The sequence below is a fragment of the Globicephala melas genome, chromosome X (genome assembly GCF_963455315.2).
Source record: "Globicephala melas chromosome X, mGloMel1.2, whole genome shotgun sequence".
Taxonomy (NCBI): domain Eukaryota; kingdom Metazoa; phylum Chordata; class Mammalia; order Artiodactyla; family Delphinidae; genus Globicephala; species Globicephala melas.
This window is the reverse complement of record NC_083335.1, coordinates 99,155,831-99,175,203: the sequence shown is the minus strand read 5'-3', so window position 1 is coordinate 99,175,203 and position 19,373 is coordinate 99,155,831. Positions and strand designations below refer to the sequence as shown.

Here is a 19,373-nt window from a genome sequence, read left to right as displayed (position 1 = left end):
TATTCCTTGAGATTATGAATTGGAACATAATACATTTGTAACTTTATAAATTTCATAACTTATGTCTTCTAGTCCATGGAAAAAATGCATTATTTCATGGAAGTGATAGGAAATAAAACTCCGTGATAAAGTGCACCACAGTGCCAATCATCGTATTACACTATGGGTCAAGTCATATTTTCCGAGCACATAGTAATCGTAGAATTGACTCGGACCACAAAAGCATGGAGAGACTAATAAACAAGGCTGTACTTGGTCCATAGCACCAGCACATTAATGGGATTTGATCATAGGAGAGAATCTTCTTGACAATACACATTAAGTTCACCTTGGTAAAACGGCATCACACAATTATTACAGCACCATACATTCATTAGCAAGACTTCCCATTTAAAATACCATCACATTTTTAGGCTCAACAGGTGGAAAGTCCATAGGACTTTGATAAGAAGTGATGATTTCAACCTCATTTGTATACACACAGATCAAGAAAATTATCATAGTAGAAGAATCTGACCTTTACATGGTATGTCTTCCTGTGTAACATTTTCAGCTTGAACCGGGGACTACAGCACTGATCCTGTTGCATAGCAATCCCGAGAAAACCCAGCGACTGAAAGAGCCCTGCTTTAAAATGCCAACTTTGCTTACATTCTGTTGACAGAATGAATTTCAGACCACAGGCCTCATCAGTCAATAATAATAAACAGCCACTTTGTACTCCTCACTAAACGGTAGCCAGGCCTGTGGATGTGGGAGGGACCTCAAAGAGAGGAGGCCTGGAATATGCAACTGATAGTTTATATTAAACAGCCAACTTTTCTTATCATTTTTCCATTATAAGCCAGAGACATTATAAATTCATTTTCTATATGTGTTTCCCTCCTTGTTCCCAGCAGAACGGTCAAAGCCAAAGGAACATTCCTTAGAGAGCTGCCGGGTACCAGCATTCCTTTCTGCCTACACAATGAATGGAGGCTTTGTACATTATCTGACTTGCTTTTAGAGATTTGTATGCTTCTGTTTAACAAGTTTAAAAATTCATTCTGAAGCTCCGAACAACTGGATTGATCTGTGTAACTAGAAAATTCCCCCCCTTTCTAAAATTGAATTAAATTACTCTTCTAAAGTAAGGAAGGAAAAGTGGCAGCAATAACATGTTACAAAGTCTGAAGAAGTGGCCTGTGTTTTCAGTTGCAGCCTCTTAGACGCAGGGAGATGGACGATGAATGTCTCCTGTCACTATTTCTGGCAGCCAAAGTATCACCGATGGACTCTAAAGAGAATTCTGTCTCATTGCCTTCGACTGGAAGACAGGAGGGGAATATGGATAAACCCCATCTGGAGTTGAAAGAATAGAAATACTAAAACATATCGAGGAGCATCTATCTTTATCCCATCAAAAACAGGCTTGTTTTGGAAGGAAACAGCCTGATTCTGAAACTAGCTGATGTGATAGAAAACCAGTATTGGGCTTCTTGCTGAATGGCGCTTCATCAAATATATATCCAATTTATCTTTGTGTACCTACATGGAAAAACATACCCTGCTGAATTTGCTACTTCTTCAGTGAAAGAGAAAATTGAGGTTAATATATCTAAATAATTCAGGAATAAAAACCAAACAGATCCAAGTTATCAGGATAATGCCCCCACTTCTCTCTTTTACTTTACTTTTCTTCTTGTTGTATGTGGTTTGCTACCTAAAACTTGACCTCAGAGTACACACTTAAGGAATTAAGACCAAACCTTTTGTTGTCGACAAATTAAGATCTTTTGACTAATACAATCAGCTTTCTACACTAGCATGCATATAAATTATAGTACATTTGAATTTTTATGTCCTGCATTTACAGCAGAGACCCAGGTTCAATCAATAGTTCCTTAAGATTATTATGTGTATCGTGAAGTCATCAATACTTTGCTGAATAAATGAGAGGTCTTCCCAAGCACAAACAGGATGTTGATTCATGAAATTTGCTCATTTTCATCTTTGCCACTTACATGGCCCTGAATTTAAACATCTTTGTTGTATCATCGAGAAAAAAAATGAATATAAAATTGATAAACCAGTGCTTGCTGAGGACTGGTTATTTGTCTAGCCTTAGCACTGTGGGAAATCTAAGAGGAAGGCAAGAGACAGTTATGCCTTTACTTTTTCTAAAATCTAGTATGCACTTTTTGTTTAAGTCATTCATATTAACAACTACACGTTGACAATTTCCTGCCAAACCTCATACGTACTCGGATTAAAATTTCTCCCCTTGGAAATTCAGAAGTAGCTGAAGTGAAGTCTTAGCATTGGCAGGAAGGTAGCTCTTAACTCAGTATTACTTCTCTAGTTTATGATGGTAGTGTAGAGCAACAAAGGACACATGCATAGTAAAGGGCTTTACAGTTTACAAAGCACTTACACGTGTATCGTTTTACTTATTCCTACTCCTTACCCAGTGAAGTACATAATATTTTCTCTGTTTTACAGATGAGAGCACCGAGGCTCAGAGATGTTTAACTGACTTGCCAAAAGTGTTAAATGTGGGCAGTGGATCCAGTTCTTTTGACTCTAGAAGATCTTAGGCTGTCTCCACACACCATTTGCTGCTGTAAGCACTGGCTATAACAGACAGTAGTTACCGAAGCTGAACAAGGCTACTGCTAACAAGGGGAAACAGCTACCGAGGTTAAAGCACGCGGAAAGACGGCATTACTGATTTTGATTAAACTTTACCCACGTGGATTGATTTGTTCAAAATGAAAAATGGAGTCCTGACTACCCTTTTCACTTTTCATTTTGCAATTGGACATGTGGGACCACCTGTGAGAAACGCTTATTTGCACCGGAAAAAGTCTGCTACAAAATATCCCCGCTGCCAGAACAGAAATTCTCCTGGCAGTGATTCACTCCTCTGTCTAGAAGAGTCATGTGAACATTACAGGAGGCCATGACCTGACATATCAGCATAAACGTAGTTTGGCCATGCTCCTTTGGGCTGGCGGGCTGGCAGGGATTCCGTCAAGATACAGGACTCAGGTAGGTTGCTCTAAAAGGGAGGTGAGTATCGGTGAGGACCATAAGGCTTTCTTTAGGAAGCTGGCCTGCTGTAGTGGAGATTTTTTAGTACAAGTAGGCAGCATGAGTCCTAGGTGGGGAGGGAGACATTGACAGGGCACTTAGGAAGGAGCACACTCATATTTGCATAAATTACCACGATGGCATTTATCCTAAGATTAACCTTAGACTCAGGGGCCCCAGAAAAGCAGGAGGTTAGAATGGAGAATCGAGTTCTCAGAGGAGACCCAATCTGGACAAAAAGTAATTTTCACAGATATTTTTTAGTAGTTTTATTTCACTTCTGACCTAACGAGAAAAGATCACTCAAGCCTTAGTTGCTACGATCAATATAAGTTTTCTCTTCTTTTTGTGATTGTATTCTTTAGGAAGAACAATACCTAATGAATAGGGAAAAAGGATTTGTTACATAACAACAGAAGCAGCAGCAGCAGCAACAACATATATAAGACTTCCTTCACAACAGACGCTTCTCTAAAGCACTGTATATACATGAGCTCATTTAATCCTCGCAGTAACTCTCCAGGGCAGGCATTATTAATATCTTCTCTTCACACATAAGAGAATGAAATTACAGAGAGGTTCAGTAAAAAACGCACAAGGTCACACAGCTAATAAACCATACAGCGAAATTTCAAACCCAGGCCGTCAGACTCCAGGGACTGGGCTCTTACCCACTAGGCTGTATCACCTCTGAGTTTTTTCCTATTAATTAAAAAATGTTTCCTATTAATAATAGTCCTGCTTAAATTTCAGCAAATCTAGCACAAGGCAGACTAACATTGTTTCCAGTACTCAAAGAGTAACTTTACCGTCTTATTAATACGGAGATTGTTAAACATATCCAAAGTAGTGGACAGATACATCCTATACAAGAGAGAGAGCATAAAATAATTGAGAAAATGGGTGCCAATGGCAAAATAATATGCAGCCCCTCCCCTCAGAAAGAGACATATAGCCTAGAGTTATGTATAATTATGGAGCAAATTTCAACTGTGAATATCAAGAAAGCTCAGATGGGAGGCAAGCAGTATGCTTATATGCTTACAAGGCAGTTTTAGGAGTAGGGAGTATTGTGTTTCCTGGAGAGCATTTTCAGATCTCACCATTCCTTCTTTTCTGAGCATCTAGCCTACTTCTGTCATAAGTCCCCTTTCTCAGCCTCCAGGGAAAACTAATGGGAACGTGCAGTTAAACAGACATAATTCTGGTCTCTTCCTTCTCTTTCCCTTATTAGCTGCATAAGTTTAGACTCTTTAATCTCCTTGGCTTCACTAAATATTAAATAATAATACCTATCTGCTGGGTTATTTTGAATATTACATGGCATAATTTTTGTAAAATACTCTGAACATCATCTAGAACACAATAAGCCTTTAATAAGTAATAGCTAATGTAAGGATTTCTATTATAAGAGAATCAGTGTGGGGAAAAAGTGATAGAAATAGACTTAACAAAGTCATGGAACTTCGTTTGAGCCTTGAAGGATGGATAGGATTGAGAAAGGTGAAGGGAAGAGGAAGAGGGTATTCCAAGTGAGAAAAGCCTGGAAATGGCAAAAACGTGGCAATGAGTTTGGATTACGAGCAGGTACAATGAACTGCACGGCCTGATCGGAATAGACAATGACTGCTGAGAAGAAACAGGCAGAATATGGTCGATGTCCTTAAACTAAGTAGGATAAAGACCTTCTTTCAGGAAGCTACTGAGAACAGAAGTTTATAAAGAAAAGTAAAGGACAAAGGTGAGATTATTGATTGAATTTGTACCATCTCATTTGACAAGTAGAATGGTCCATGGTGATCGAAAGTAGTAAGACAACCAGGGAGGAATATGAAAAGTTATGAAAGTCTTACTTTTATAAGACGAAAAATAAAGAAGGAAGATGCCAAGAATTAGTTACTACTACACACCTCTTTTTATTATCCAAACAAATAGTTATGATACTATTCCAAAACATCAGGGATAATAGATTCCACATATTCTCTTTCCTATGTTTATGGAATTATTTGTCTCTAAAAAAGAACTCATCAAATGATAACCTCGGGGCTTCCCTGGTGGCGCAGTGGTTGGGAGTCCGCCTGCCGATGCAGGGGACGCGGGTTCGTGCCCCGGTCCGGGAAGATCCCACGTGCCGCGGAGCGGCTGGGCCCATGAGCCATGGCCGCTGAGCCTGTGCATCCTGAGCGTGTGCTCCGCGACGGGAGAGGCCACAACAGTGAGAGGCCCGCGTACCGCAAAAAAAAAAATAAAATAATAAAAATTTAAAAAGATAACCTCCTTATCTTGAATATAACTGAGGAGTAAGCAATAAAACAAACAAAAAGACGCAGGAAGAAAAAGTGACCAAACCTCCCCACAAAATTAATCATTACGAACACACCATCTCTAATCTTTTCTGAAAGCAATTAGTATGTGAATAATGATAAGGTCATTAGTTCCTCTTTACTGGTAATTTTTGCCTAATTCAAATAAGCTTAATAGGAAAAAAAAGAAAAGTGATGTTCTGATTTCTAAGAACTTAAAAGGTCAGAAACAGAAGATCCAAAATGGAGAGAAGTAATCCTTAAGGGCTAAACTGAGAGCAGCAAGAAGTGACACCTGACAGAGAACCAGAAAGGTGTAAAAGGAGCTGCAGGCACTCAGAGTTGACCAGGGTCACACAAGTGTGAAAACTAATAGCCCTACATATATTATTAGCCCTTGAAGGCATCACCTAACTTTAAAGCAAAGCAAAATAAGTAATGTTAATGATCCTGAACGAGCCAGAAAAAGGTAGATTTATGTTCAGTGAACTCTAAGAAGAAAGCAGTGTATGTAAAACCCTTTAGATGAATTTACCCAACGTAGTTATTCTGAAACAGTGTTGATGCTTTACAGAAGTTAAATAAAACAAAAACAAACATGCAAAAGTAAAACTCCCTTAGCTTGGTTACCCAACATGATTTGTTAAACATTGGCTCTAAATACTTGAGGTTTTGGAGTACACACACACAAACACACACACACACACACACACACACACACACACACACACACACACACGGTCCATCATGAGAACAGAAATTGAGAGTAAATCTTTAGAAACGTTTATAGCAATCTAAAACTAAAAAGCATGGGCTTGCATTTTGTGTCTGGTTTTTGTAATTTTTTAAAGTAATTTATTGTGTGTTACAAAAGTATCAGTCTGTTATGGATTGGAAATTAAAACTAGGAAAACAAAACAGAATTATCCTCCCCAATGGATTTTTGAGAAGCGCCCATATAAAGGAACTGGACCCACAATCTTGACTTTATAAGAATTCTAATCTAACCACCAGAGGTTCCTAACTCGCACAGGAAATGCAGTTGGATACAGATTCACAGTGGGTGTGACTCCTTTTTTCTCTTCTATATGTGGCCATTGCATTTCTTTTAAAAGCAGGAGAGTTGTCATCCCGAGATAAACAAGAGTTAATTTGAGGACTGCCGTTTGGCTTGGAGCCTGGTTGCTCTAGGTAGATAAGGAGTGTGTTTTCAGGTCCACTGCATCGCAATGCATCTTAAACGAGCAGCTATGGATTTAGGAGTCCACAGGCTTTGCTTTAAAAATGGCTGTTATTAAGGTTCTCAGAGACTATTATCCTGCAGGGTTTGTTGTCTTTGCTTTCATATCTTGTTCAAAAATTCTCACATTTAAGCACCACAACAGTGGAGAGAAGGGATATGTTCTCCTGCCTCAGTACATTCCCAGGTGCAAAGCTTTATTTCAAAATCTAATCTTTAGAAATGCCCGGCCTAGAGTGGATTACCCCAGAGGAAACGGAGCAAAATCCCATCTGTCAGACTGCCTTAAGCAATCCCAAACTCCCGTAACACGTGATGCTTTCTCTTCTTGTCTGACCCTCTTGTTTACGCTATTCTGAAAATTACTTTTTTAAAATTGAAGAGCTCATTTCAGATATACTAGGTTGGATAAGGGACGTATCTTTTCGCTTCTGCATCTTGTTTTTCCTTGTTTCTTTTTATTCTGTCACAGTGCAAAAGAGTCTGCATACTTATTCATCACACAAACATGCATTAGGTACCTATTTTAACTCCAAGATTTCAATAGGAGCTGTGGGAATACATACGTTGTGAGAAAGGTGCAGTCCCAGGCCTTAATTCCTCCCTTCACTCCTCCCTCCCTTCTTCTCTTTCCTTCCTCCCTCCCACTAATATTTAATATATTAGCACCCAGGTCTGCAGTGGTGATAAAACCCCGAACCTCTGCCTTTTTGATGTTCACAGCATAAAAGGATAAAAGGAGAAATAGGATGAACAGGGGAGAAATATGGTAAACAGATAAACAGGTATTCAGTAACGTAAGAAAATGCTCTGGAGGTAACAAATAGGGGGGCTACGATAAGAGTAACGGTGTACATATGGTGGTGATGGGTGCTCTTCGGTTATGGTGGTCAAGGAACACCTATGAGAGAAGGTTCAGTGTCAGCTGAGACTTGAAAGATGAGAAGACACCAGTTATAGGAAAACCCAAGGGCACAGAAGTCCTCCCAAGTAAGAGGGCAGACCTTTGCATCAGCTCTGTGATAGGAAAGATCTTGGCTAAAACTTCCCGAGAAAGAAATGTGGCTGGAGATGAGGTAAGAGAGGCTTCAGATAACGTGGGGCCTAGAAGTCCCGTGGTAAGGAGTTGGAATTTTATTTCAAGTGCAATGGAAAACAATAGAAGCTTTTAAACCTGGGTAGTGACATGTTATCATTTAGGCTTTAAATGAATCACTACATTGCTATGTGGAGATTAACGAAGGCAGGAGAGGAAACAAAAAGACCAGTTAGAGGCCAGGGCCTCTAATCCAGGCAAGAGATAAAGGTGGCCTGGACTCAGGTGACTGCAGAAGGAGAGAAGTGGACTGATGTGAGATATAATTTGGATGTTGGATTTCTTACACATACTAATGGACTGGATGATGAAAATAAAGGAAAGGGATATCTCAATGGTAACTCCAAATTCTTGACTTGAACAACAGATGGTAGTGTCATTTACTGAAATGGTGAAAGCCGTGGGAAAAGTCAGTTTTGTGTTCTAGTCACATGTCATGCTTTAAAGTGACTGAATCATTCAAGTGGAGGTTTCAAGTACATATGTGAAACTCAGAGCGGGGGTCTGGGCTGACTTTAAGAATTTGGGATCATTCGGCTTACTGATACTAAGACCATAGGAATGGGTAAGCCTACTTAGGGAGAAAGAAGCGAGAGAGAAGAAAAAGGGCCCTTGGACCACGTCCTGAGGACTGCCAACATTCAGAGATTAGGTAGGGGTAGACCACCTAGCAAAGGATACAGTAAAGGAGGAGCCAAAGAAGTAGGAGAAAAACTAAGAAATTATGGTGTCATAGCAACCAAGACAGGAGGGAGGGTTTCAAAAAGAAAGGAGCAGGCAACAGTGTCAAAAGAGATTGGTTACATTAGAACAGAACATTGTCTACTGGATTTGGCAACAAGGAAGGTCACTGGTCACCTTGATATGAACAGTTTCAGAGGAGAAGAAGAAATAGATGTAAGAGTAAGAAGGCTTAATTAAGGAGGTTAACTGAACACACAGAACTATTGAAAAGTTTACCGAGTTTAGATGAAAAAAAAGATAGCACCTGAAGGGGGATGAAGGATCAAAGGGAGGGTTTGGGGGATGATTTTTTAATGTTTGTTTTATGTTTAGAGTTTATACTCTATGTGGGGAATCTGATTTGAAGCAGTTGAGGAAGAGTTACAAAGGTCCACATGAGTAAAGAGTACATAAAGACATGGGTATGTCTTAAAGCCTGGAGTGGATGGGGGTAATTAGCATAGATTGGGACAAAGTATTGCACAGTGGAAAGGGCCCAGTCTTTAGTGTCATAAGATCCCTTAAGATTCTAAAGTTCCTCCCATGGCTAGTTTTATGATTTGGCACAAATTATAAAATACTTCAAAGCCTGTGTTTTTCCAACCATAAACAGGGCTAATAGTATCTACCTTATAAGGTTTAGGCAAAGATTAGATGAAGTGATGTGGGTAGAGCATCTAAACGCTAACTTAATGCCTGATCTAGTGAGAGCTTTCATTAAAACTGTATCCCTCCGGACCCCTCTCCCCTTCCTCCACGACTCCAAGCTTCATAGCCAAGAAGACGTGGGGCCATTTCAAGGAAAACGAATACAAATGCACAGGGATGAGAGCCAGAAACGTAGGCAGGATCTAAGAGGTAGTGGTGCTGTGAAGGGTCAACAACTGGGTTTAAAGGGTACAGAGTGGACATTGAGAGATTTGAAAGCAGCCTGGAAATTATATGTGATCCTATAATGATAAGATCCCACTGCAGGTTCCAGTGCAGGCATGACATAGTCAAAAAACGATTTGAAAATGATTATTTAGGGGGCAGTTTTCAGGGTAAATGGCAGCAGGGAGAGAACGCAAACAGGAAGTCTGGCTGACAGGCAGCCCCAGCCACTCATGAACCAAAAGAGCAGTGGCTCCAGAAACAGAGAGGACGTAAGGAAGAGGGATGCTATGCTCCTGGAGCGCTCATAAATTACAGAAATAGCTGCATGCGTGACTCAGTTTCATCCTTCTCTTGCTCGACCTTTGGAAGGTAGAATTCAGCCAAGTGATAACTACTCACAAAAGCATTTTAAAGATAAAAATGTTATTTTAAGTTCCATAAGGAGCAAGACAAACATTATATATGCTGCGTTTCAAACACACATACGCACACACTCACCTCCTGGTGCCAAGTAAAGTACAATGACAAGGCTAAGGCACTGATACCGAAGCTGCATATAGGACCAGGACACTCCTACCTAAAACATACCCTATTAGGCATCCCCAAAATACGCAGGAGTGAGTTTCAAAGGACACAAAATACTGAAAAGGGGTAGGTAGAATAATACTGCATTGGATGTTTTTAAAGTTAAGATGCCACGGACCCAGCGGGGAACTAATGTCTGTACTCATCTGGCTTAGTATTTGAGGTACAAAAAAGAATGGCATGCCTTCATAATGCTGGTGACACAAAATAAAATCAGTCCTTAGACAGGCTGAGTTTTCTTTTTTACTAATATATCTAAAACTCATTTAAAAGACTCATACCGTGTTGCAATACTTTTTCAGATATTGTTATACTGCTTCATTGCTCATAATCGGGTGAGCATTTCCTACATGAGACGTCTTTCAGGAGATCATTGCCAATGGTCATCTTGAAAGGTCTTCATACGTAAATTCTAGATTGCACGTTTAATTCATAGAGACAACCACATACGAAACGTTGAGGGTACTTTCCATTTTGTATTATGTATTATGTGCAGGAATCAGCCTGTTTGAAGATAACTATCCTTATCTGAGAAAGACCAGATGGGCCTTTTCGACACTGCAACATTTATTATTGCAGAGCCAGGATGGTGTGTGTGGGGGGTGAGGGTGGAGTAGAGGGATGAAATGGGGCAGGAAACTAATACCTAACACCTCTTATAAATCCTTTACATCAACTCTACAAAGTACGCTTTCTCAGCCCCCAACTGAGGAAACTATAATTTGGAGAGATGAAGTAACTTGTCCAAATCCCACAGGTCTCATGTGGCAGAAGCAGGCTTTACAGTACAGATCTGTCTGAATTTATGTTCTTTTTTTTTTTTTTTTTTTACTGCCCCCCATTCCTCCCCTACCTTTCAGATAGAAAGCAAGTGAATTCGGACTTGGGCTACAGGTAATGCAATACAATAATTAACTCATTAAGGCATATGTGAGCTCTTTGGATTGAGAAACACATTGCAATGCTCTGAGTAGAATAGCTAGGCAACGGAATTATTCTCCAGCTAGGTATTAACTTATTCATTCCTCCTCAGTCAACTCAGAACTAATACCTTTCATCATTTTGAAGGGCTCTAAAACAGAATACATTCTTATTCTTAAAATAGGCAACTATCTTCCCATGAACCAACACATCTGGTTATATTTATTTATACAATTTGTCTGTGTTATGTATAGAGTTAAAAGTTAGAAAAGCTCTTATTTCCTGAATCTCTTTGTCACAGAGCTTTTTTTTACTCTAGAGAAACACTGTAGTTCAAGATTGTGTATTAGAAATAAGCAATTAGTTGATGTCAAGTCTCATCTTATCTCAACAGCAATCTGTAAGAAGGCAAGAACATATGGCAAAGTGCCACAATTATTTTTGATAATACACTAGAAATCATAAGAGCCATGTAGCTAATTTCCTCTGGCTTGTTTTAATTATAGATGTTTTAAATGCAGAACAACAACTTTATTCTATCTCTCACTCCCCAAAAATCCTCATAATATCCTGCCACAACCACAAAACAACCCTGCACTGAGGTGATTGTTTAGAAAAGGTTAATGATGTAATAAATCTAAGACATTTCTATATTTTCTTTCACTTTAAATAGGAGGACAATTTCCAAGTAATTTACAAACACACATTGGACACAACTGTATTCATTTATGGGTACTCAGCCTAAAGCTTAGAAATATTACCTTTAAATGAATTATAGGTATCCATAAAGTTTGAATGTTAAAGAAGGTTCTAGAATCAGGATGTTAACTCAAGTCCTGCTGACATAATTGGGTCTGATTCCCTGGTGTTCTCTGGTGAGTTAACTTCTATCTACTACCAAGTAGACCAAATTACTTCTTCTGGAGAGTGTAACGGTTCTTCTGTGCCTAGGGAGTTACTTCACCCTATTTAGCTTTCTTCTCTCATGGAATAGAGTGGATAGTGATGGGAGAGAACAATTACTCCTTTTTTAGTCTATAAGGGAAAGGAAAAAGAAAGGGTTAAGTAAGTGGATATTAATATAAAAGCAGGTAACACGGGCTTATCTGCCAAAGGAAACATGACATAGACGAGAAAACTAAATTTAAAAAAGTATCCGGTAAAATATCTTGGATACTTTTTCATTCCTGGAACCTACTCTGCTGAGCCCAGAAACTCATTCATGAGTTTTCTATTATATACCTACTAATCCTTCCCAAAGCATTCAGTTCAGAACTGAACATCTTACTGAAGCAATCCCAGGGCATTCTAGGTCTTTGGCCATGAGACGATGCTTCTTTCATCTGAGAACATGTGGATTTAAAAAAGCTATCATTTCACCATAAAAGACATACAGATGGCCAAGAGGCACATGAAAAGATGTTCAACATCATTAATTATTAGAGAAATGCAAATCAAAACTACAATGAGGTATCACCTCACACCGGTCAGAATGGCCATCATCAAAAAATCTACAAACAATAAATGCTGGAGAGGGTGTGGAGAAAAGGGAACCCTCTTGCACTGTTGGTGGGAATGTAAATTGATACAGCCACTATGGAGAACAGTATGGAGGTTCCTTAAAAAACTACAAATAGAACTACCATACGACCCAGCAATCCCACTACTGGGCATATACCCCGAGAAAACCATAATTCAAAAAGAGTCATGTACCAAAATGTTCACTGCAGCTCTATTTACAATAGCCAGGACATGGAAACAACCTAAGTGTCCATCGACAGATGAATGGATAAAGAAGATGTGGCACATATATACAACGGAATATTACTCAGCCGTAAAAAGAAATGAAACTGAGCTATTTGTAGTGAGGTGGATGGACCAAGAGTTTGTCATCCAGAGTGAAGTAAGCCAGAAAGAGAAAAACAAATATTGTATATTAACGCATATATGTGGAATCTAGAAAAATGGTACAGATGAACCTACCTGCAGGGCAGGAATAGAGATGTAGATGTAGAGAACGGACCTGTGGACACAGTGGGGAAGGGGAGGGTGGGATGAGCTGGGAGATTAGGTTTGACATAAATACACTACAATGTGTCAAATAGACAGCTAGTGGGAACCTGCTGTATAGCACAGGGAGCTCAGCTCGGTGCTCTGTGACAACCTAGATGGGTGGGACGGAGGTCCAAGAGGGAGGGGATATATGTATACATATAGCTGATTCACTTAATTGTACAGCAGAAACTAACAACATTGTAAAGCAATTTTACTCCAATAAAAAACCATTAAAAATTAAAAAATAAAATATACCACCAAGAAAAAATTAAATTAAATTAAATTAAAAACTATCACCAGAAGAGTAAGGTATGGGAAGGCTTAGGTCTTTCTATGCCCATAAGATAAACTATATAAGTTTTCATAAAGAACTAGAACAGAGAAAAGGATGTCTTTGCAGATTTATTTTACAGAATAAGAATTTTTACATGGGAGCTATATGGTAATATCTGTTACAGAACAGTTGAAATCTGCCTCAGAGTGCTCTGAGGCAAGAAAGGAAACTTTTCACTTGGATTTCATCATTGTCACTGATCTTGATTACAAATGTAGAAGTCTAGTTACCCCAAGAAACAGAAGTGGTAAACAGGTCATGTCCATAGTGCTTTACCATGGACAAACGTTTTTCGTCCACTCTTCTCAGAAAGGGGCAGAGGAACTGCATAGTTTTAGTGAATCTCTGCTCAGATTTCTGATATAGTATAGAGTTTAACAGAAAAACAAAACAAAACAACCTCACCAATAGGGGACTGAGAAGGCAATGGGGGTAATGCGTAACAATTAATGTTATCTTGAGTAGAAAATAAAGAGACTTGCTGAACAAGCCTTCTGCTTGGTTCTGTCAGAGTCCTGCTCCTTTCTGGCTGTCTGATTATTCCCTCTTGTGGACTGGCAGAAAGACAGGGGTCTCTCCTAAACTATACCTGAAAACACTCATAAAACCATAAGATATAAGTTTCTTATTTCAAGGGGTCCACAGTCTCCTGAAAAAGTCTTAAACAAACACACAACCCACGGAATACTGTTAAAGCAGACAGAGCCCTATGAGAACACAGAGCAATTAGCCTTATTGCCAAGATTAGCAGATGCCATCACACAAATGACGTAGGGTCTTGAGGGATGAGTAGGAGCTGACCAGGAGAGACATAGGAAAATAAAATTTGACGTAGAGGGAAAAGCATGAGTAAAGCTCAAGATAAGAATACAAGTCAGAGCTGAGTAACTCTATGTGGCCAGAGGGGAAGGTCCATGGGAGGCAGCAGAGAGAGGTGTTTTCTCTATGTCATCCACATATGTCTGTGAATATGAGTTTTCATCACATATTGGTGTTCTGTCTAGCAGAGTGGTTCTCAAACTTGAGCGAGCTTGAGAAACACCTGGGGGGCTTATTAAAACACAGGATGGATAGCCTCTTCTGCCAGAGGGCAGGCAGCAGATGCAAGAAGAACTACAATCCTGCAGCCTGTGGAACAAAAACCACATTCACAGAAAGATAGACAAGATGAAAAGGCAGAGGGCTATGTACCAGATGAAGGAACAAGATAAAACCCAAGAAAAACAACTAAATGAAGTGGAGATAGGCAACCTTCCAGGAAAAGAATTCAGAATAATGACAGTGAAGATGATCCAAGACCTCGGAAAAAGAAAGGAGGCAAAGATCAAGAAGATGCAAGAAATGCTTAACGAACACCTAAAACAATTAAAGAACAAACAAACAGAGATGAACAATACAATAACTGAAATGAAAACTACACTAGAAGGAATCAGTAGCAGAACAACTGAGGCAGAAGAACAGATAAGTGACCTGGGAGACAGAATGGTGGAATTCACTGCTGGGGAACAGACTAAAGAAAAAAGAATGAAAAGAAATGAAGACAGCCTAAGAGACCTCTGGGACAACATTAAACGACATTTGCATTATAAGGGTCCTAGAAGGAGGAGAGAGAGAAAGGACCCAAGAAAATCTTTGAAGAGATTATAGTCGAAAACTTCCCTAACATGGGAAAGGAAATAGCCATCCAAGCCCAGGAAGTGCAGCAAGTCCCATACAGGATAAACACGAGGAGAAACACACCAAAACACATAGTAATCAAATTGGCAAAAATTAAAGACAGAAAAATTACTGAAAGCAAGGGAAAAACGACAAATAACATGCAAGGGAACTCCCATAAGGTTAACAGCTGATTTCTCAGCAGAAACTCTACAAGCCAGAAGGGAGTGGCATGATATACTTAAAGGGATGAAAGGGAAGAACCTACAACCAAGATTACTCTAGCCGGCAGGAATCTCATTCAGTTTCGATGGAGAAATCAAAAGCTTTACAGACAAGCAAAAGCTAAGAGAATTCAGCACCACCAAACCAGTTCTACAACAAATGCTAAAGGAACTTCTCTAAGTGGGAAACACAAGAGAAGAAAAGGACCTACAAAAACAAATCCAAAACAATTAAGAAAATGGTCATAGGAACATACATACGGATAATTACCTTAAACGTGAATGGATTAAATGCTCCAACCAAAAGACACAGGCTTGCTGAATGGACACAAAAACAAGACCCATATATATGCTGTCTACAAGAGACCCACTTCAGACCTACGGACACATACAGACTGAAAGCGAGGGGATGGAAAAAGATATTCCCTGCAAACGGAAATCAAAAGAAAGCTGAAGGACGAGCTCCAAGATGGCGGCAAACTAAGAAATGGAGATCATCTTCCTCCCCACAAATACATCAGAAATACATCTACATGTGGCACAACTCCTACAGCACACCTACTGAACGCTGGCAGAAGACCTCAGACCTCCCAAAAGGCAAGAAACTCCCCACGTACCTGGGTAGGGCAAAAGAAAAAAGAATAAACAGAGACAAAAGAATAGGGACGGGACCTGCACCAGTGAGAGGGAGATGTGAAGGAGGAAAGGTGTTCACACACTAGGAAGCCCCTTCGCAGGTGGAGACTGCGGGTGGTGGTGGAGGGGGAAGCTTCAGAGCCATAGAGGAGAGCTCAGCAACAGGGGTGCAGAGGGCAAAGCAGAGAGATTCCCGCACAGAGGACCGGTGCCGACCGACCGGCACTCACCAGCCCGAGAGGCTTGTCTGCTCACCCGCTGGGGCGGGCAGGGGCTGGGAGCTGAGTCTCGGGCTTCCGTCAGATCGCAGGGAGAGGACTGGGGTTGGTGGCGTGAACACAGCCTGCAGGGGGTTGGTGCACCACGGCTAGCCGGAAGGGAGTCCGGGGGAAAGTCTGGACCTGCCGCAGAGGCAAGAGACTTTTTCTTGCCTCTTTGTTTCCTGGTGCGCGAGGAGAGGGGATTCAGAGCGCTGCTTAAAGGAGCTCCAGAGATGGGCACGAGCCGCGGCTATCAGAAGGGACCCCAGAGACGGGCATGGGACGCTAAGGCTGCTGCTGCCGCCACCAAGAAGCCTGTGTGCGAGCACAGGTCACTCTCCACACCTCCCCTCTCAGGAGCCTGCGCAGCCCGCCACTGCCAGGGTCCCGGGATCCAGGGACAATTTCCCGAGGAGAACGCACAGCGCGCCTCAGCCTGCTGCAACGTCACGCCGGCCTCTGCCGCTGCAGGCTCGCCCCACATCCGTACCCCTCCCTCCCCCTGGCCTGAGTGAGTCCGAGCCCCAAATCAGCTGCTCCTTTAACCCTGTCATGTCTGAGCGAAGAACAGACGCCCTCATGTGACCTACAGGCAGAGGCGGGGCCAAATCCAAAGCTGAACCCTGGGAGCTGTGCCAACAAAGTAGAAAACGGAAATTTTCTCCCAGCAGCCTCAGAAGCAGAGGATTAACTCTCCACAATCAACATGATGCACCTGCATCTGTGGAATACCTGAACAGACAACGAATCATCCCAAATTGTGGAGGGGGGCTTTGGGAGCAACGATATATATATATTTTTTCTTTTTTCCTCTTTTTCCGTTGGGAGGACAGGCTCTTGGTGCTCCAGCCAGGCGTCAGGGCTGTGCCTCTGAGGTGGGAGAGCCAAGTTCAGGACACTGGTCCACAAGAGACTTCCCAGCTCCACGTAATATCAAATGGTGAAAATCTCCCAGAGATCTCCAACTCAATGCCAACACCCAGCTCCACTCAACGACCAGCAAGCTACAGTGCTGGACACCCTATGCCAAACAACTAGCAAGACAGGAACACAACCCCACCCATTAGCAGAGAGGCTGCCTAAAATCATAATAAGGCCACAGACACCCCAAAACACACCACCAGACGTGGACCTGCCCATCAGAAAGACAAGATCCAGCCTCAACCACCAGAACACAGGCACTAGTCCCCTCCACCAGGAAGCCTACACAACCCACTGAACCAACCGTAGCCACTTGGGACAGACACCAAAAACAACGGGAACTACGAACCTGCAGCCTGCGAAAAGGAGACCCCAAGCACAGTAAGTTAAGCAAAATGAGAAGACAAAGAAACACACAGCAGATGAAGGAGCAAGGCAAAAACCCACCAGACCTAACAACTGAAGAGGAAATGGGCAGTTTATCTGAAAAAGAGCTCAGAATAATGATAGTAAAGATGATCCAAAATCTTGAAAAACAGAATGGAGAAAATAAAAGAAATGATAAACAAGGACGCAGAAGAACTAAAGAGCAAAGAAACAGAGATGATACTGCTGAGCAGAATAAAGAAAAAAGAATGAAAAGAATTGCGAACAGTCTCAGAGACCTCTGGGACAACATTAAACACACTAACATTCGAATTATAGGGGTCCCAGAAGAAGAAGAAAAAGAGACTGAGAAAATATTTGAAGATATAATAGTTGAAAATTTCCCTAATATGAGAACAGAAATAGCTAATCAAGTCCAGGAAGCACAGAGAGTCCCATACAGGATAAATCCAAGGAGAAACACGCCAAGACACATATTAATCCAACTATGAAAAATTAAATACAAAGAAAAAATATTAAAAGCAGCAAGGGAAAAACAACAAATAACACACAAGGGACTCCCCATAAGGTTAACAGCTGATCTTTCAGCAGAAACTCTGCAAGCCAGAAGGGAGTGGCAGGACATATTTAAAGTGATGAAAGAGAAAAACCTACAACCAAGATTACTCTACCCAGCAAGGATCTCATTCAGATATGAAGGCGAAATTAAAAGCTTTACAGAGAAGCAAAAGCTAAGAGAATTCAGCACCACCAAACCAGTTTTACAAAAAATCCTAAAGGAACTTCTCTAGGCAAGAAACACAAGACAATGAAAAGACCTACAATAATAAACCCAAAACAATTAAGAAAATGGGAATGGGAACATACATATCGCTAATTACCTTAAATGTAAATGGATTAAATGCTCCAAGCAAAAGACATACACTGGCTGAATGGATACAAAAACAAGACCCGTATATATGCTGTCTACAAGAGACCCACTGCAGACCTAGGGACACATACAGACTGAAAGTGTGGGGACAGAAAAAGATATTCCATGCCAATGGAAATCAGAAGAAAGCTGGAGTAGCAATTCTCATCCCAGACAAAACAGACTTTAAGACAAAAACTATTACAAGAGACAAGGAAGGACACTACATAATGATCAAGGGATCTACCCAAGAAGAAAATATAACAATTGTAAATATTTATGCACCCAACATAGGAGCACCTCAATACATAAGACAACTGCTAACAGCTCTAAAAGAGGAAATCGACAGTAACACAATCATAGTACGGGACTTTAACACCACACTTTCACCAATGGACAGATCATCCAAAATGAAAATAAATAAGGAAACACAAGCTTTAAATGATACATTAAACAAGATGGACTTAATTGATATTTATAGGACATTCCACCCAAAAACAACAGAATACACATTCCTCTCAAGTGCTCATGGAACATTCTCCAGGATAGATCATATCTTGGGTCACAAATCAAGGCTTGGTAAATTTAACAAAACTGAAATCATATCAGGTATATTATCCGACCACAACGCTATGTGACCAGATATCAATTACAGGAAAAAAATCTGTAAGAAATACAAACACATGGAGGCTAAACAACACACTACTTAATAACCAAAAGATCACAGAAGAAATCAAAGAGGAAATCAAAAAATACCTAGAAACAAATGACAGTGAAAACACAACGACCCAAAACATATGGAATGCAGCAAAAGCAGTTCTAAGAGGCAAGGTTAGAGCTATACAAGCCTACCTTAAGAAACAAGAAACATCTCAAATAAAAAACCTAACCTTACACCTAAAGCAATTAGAGAAAGAAGAACCAAAAAAACCCCAAAGTTAGCAGAAGGAAAGAAATCATAAAGATCAGATCAGAAATAAATGAAAAAGAAATGAAGGAAACGATAGCAAAGATCAATAAAACTAAAAGCTGGTTCTTTGAGAAGATAAACAAAATTCATAAACCATTAGCCAGACTTAGCAAGAAAAAAAGGGAGATGACTCAAATCAATAGAATTAGAAATGAAAAAGGAGAAGTAACAACTGACACTGCAGAAATGCAAAACATCATGAGA

General features: G+C 40.5%; 1 protein-coding gene across 1 annotated transcript in view; it reads right to left on the bottom strand.

Moving 5' to 3' along the window:
- The window catches only part of DMD (dystrophin), a 2,243,521-nt gene that overhangs the window by 386,212 nt on the left and 1,837,936 nt on the right, over positions 1–19,373 (bottom strand). The gene's annotated exons all lie outside the window — the stretch shown is intronic.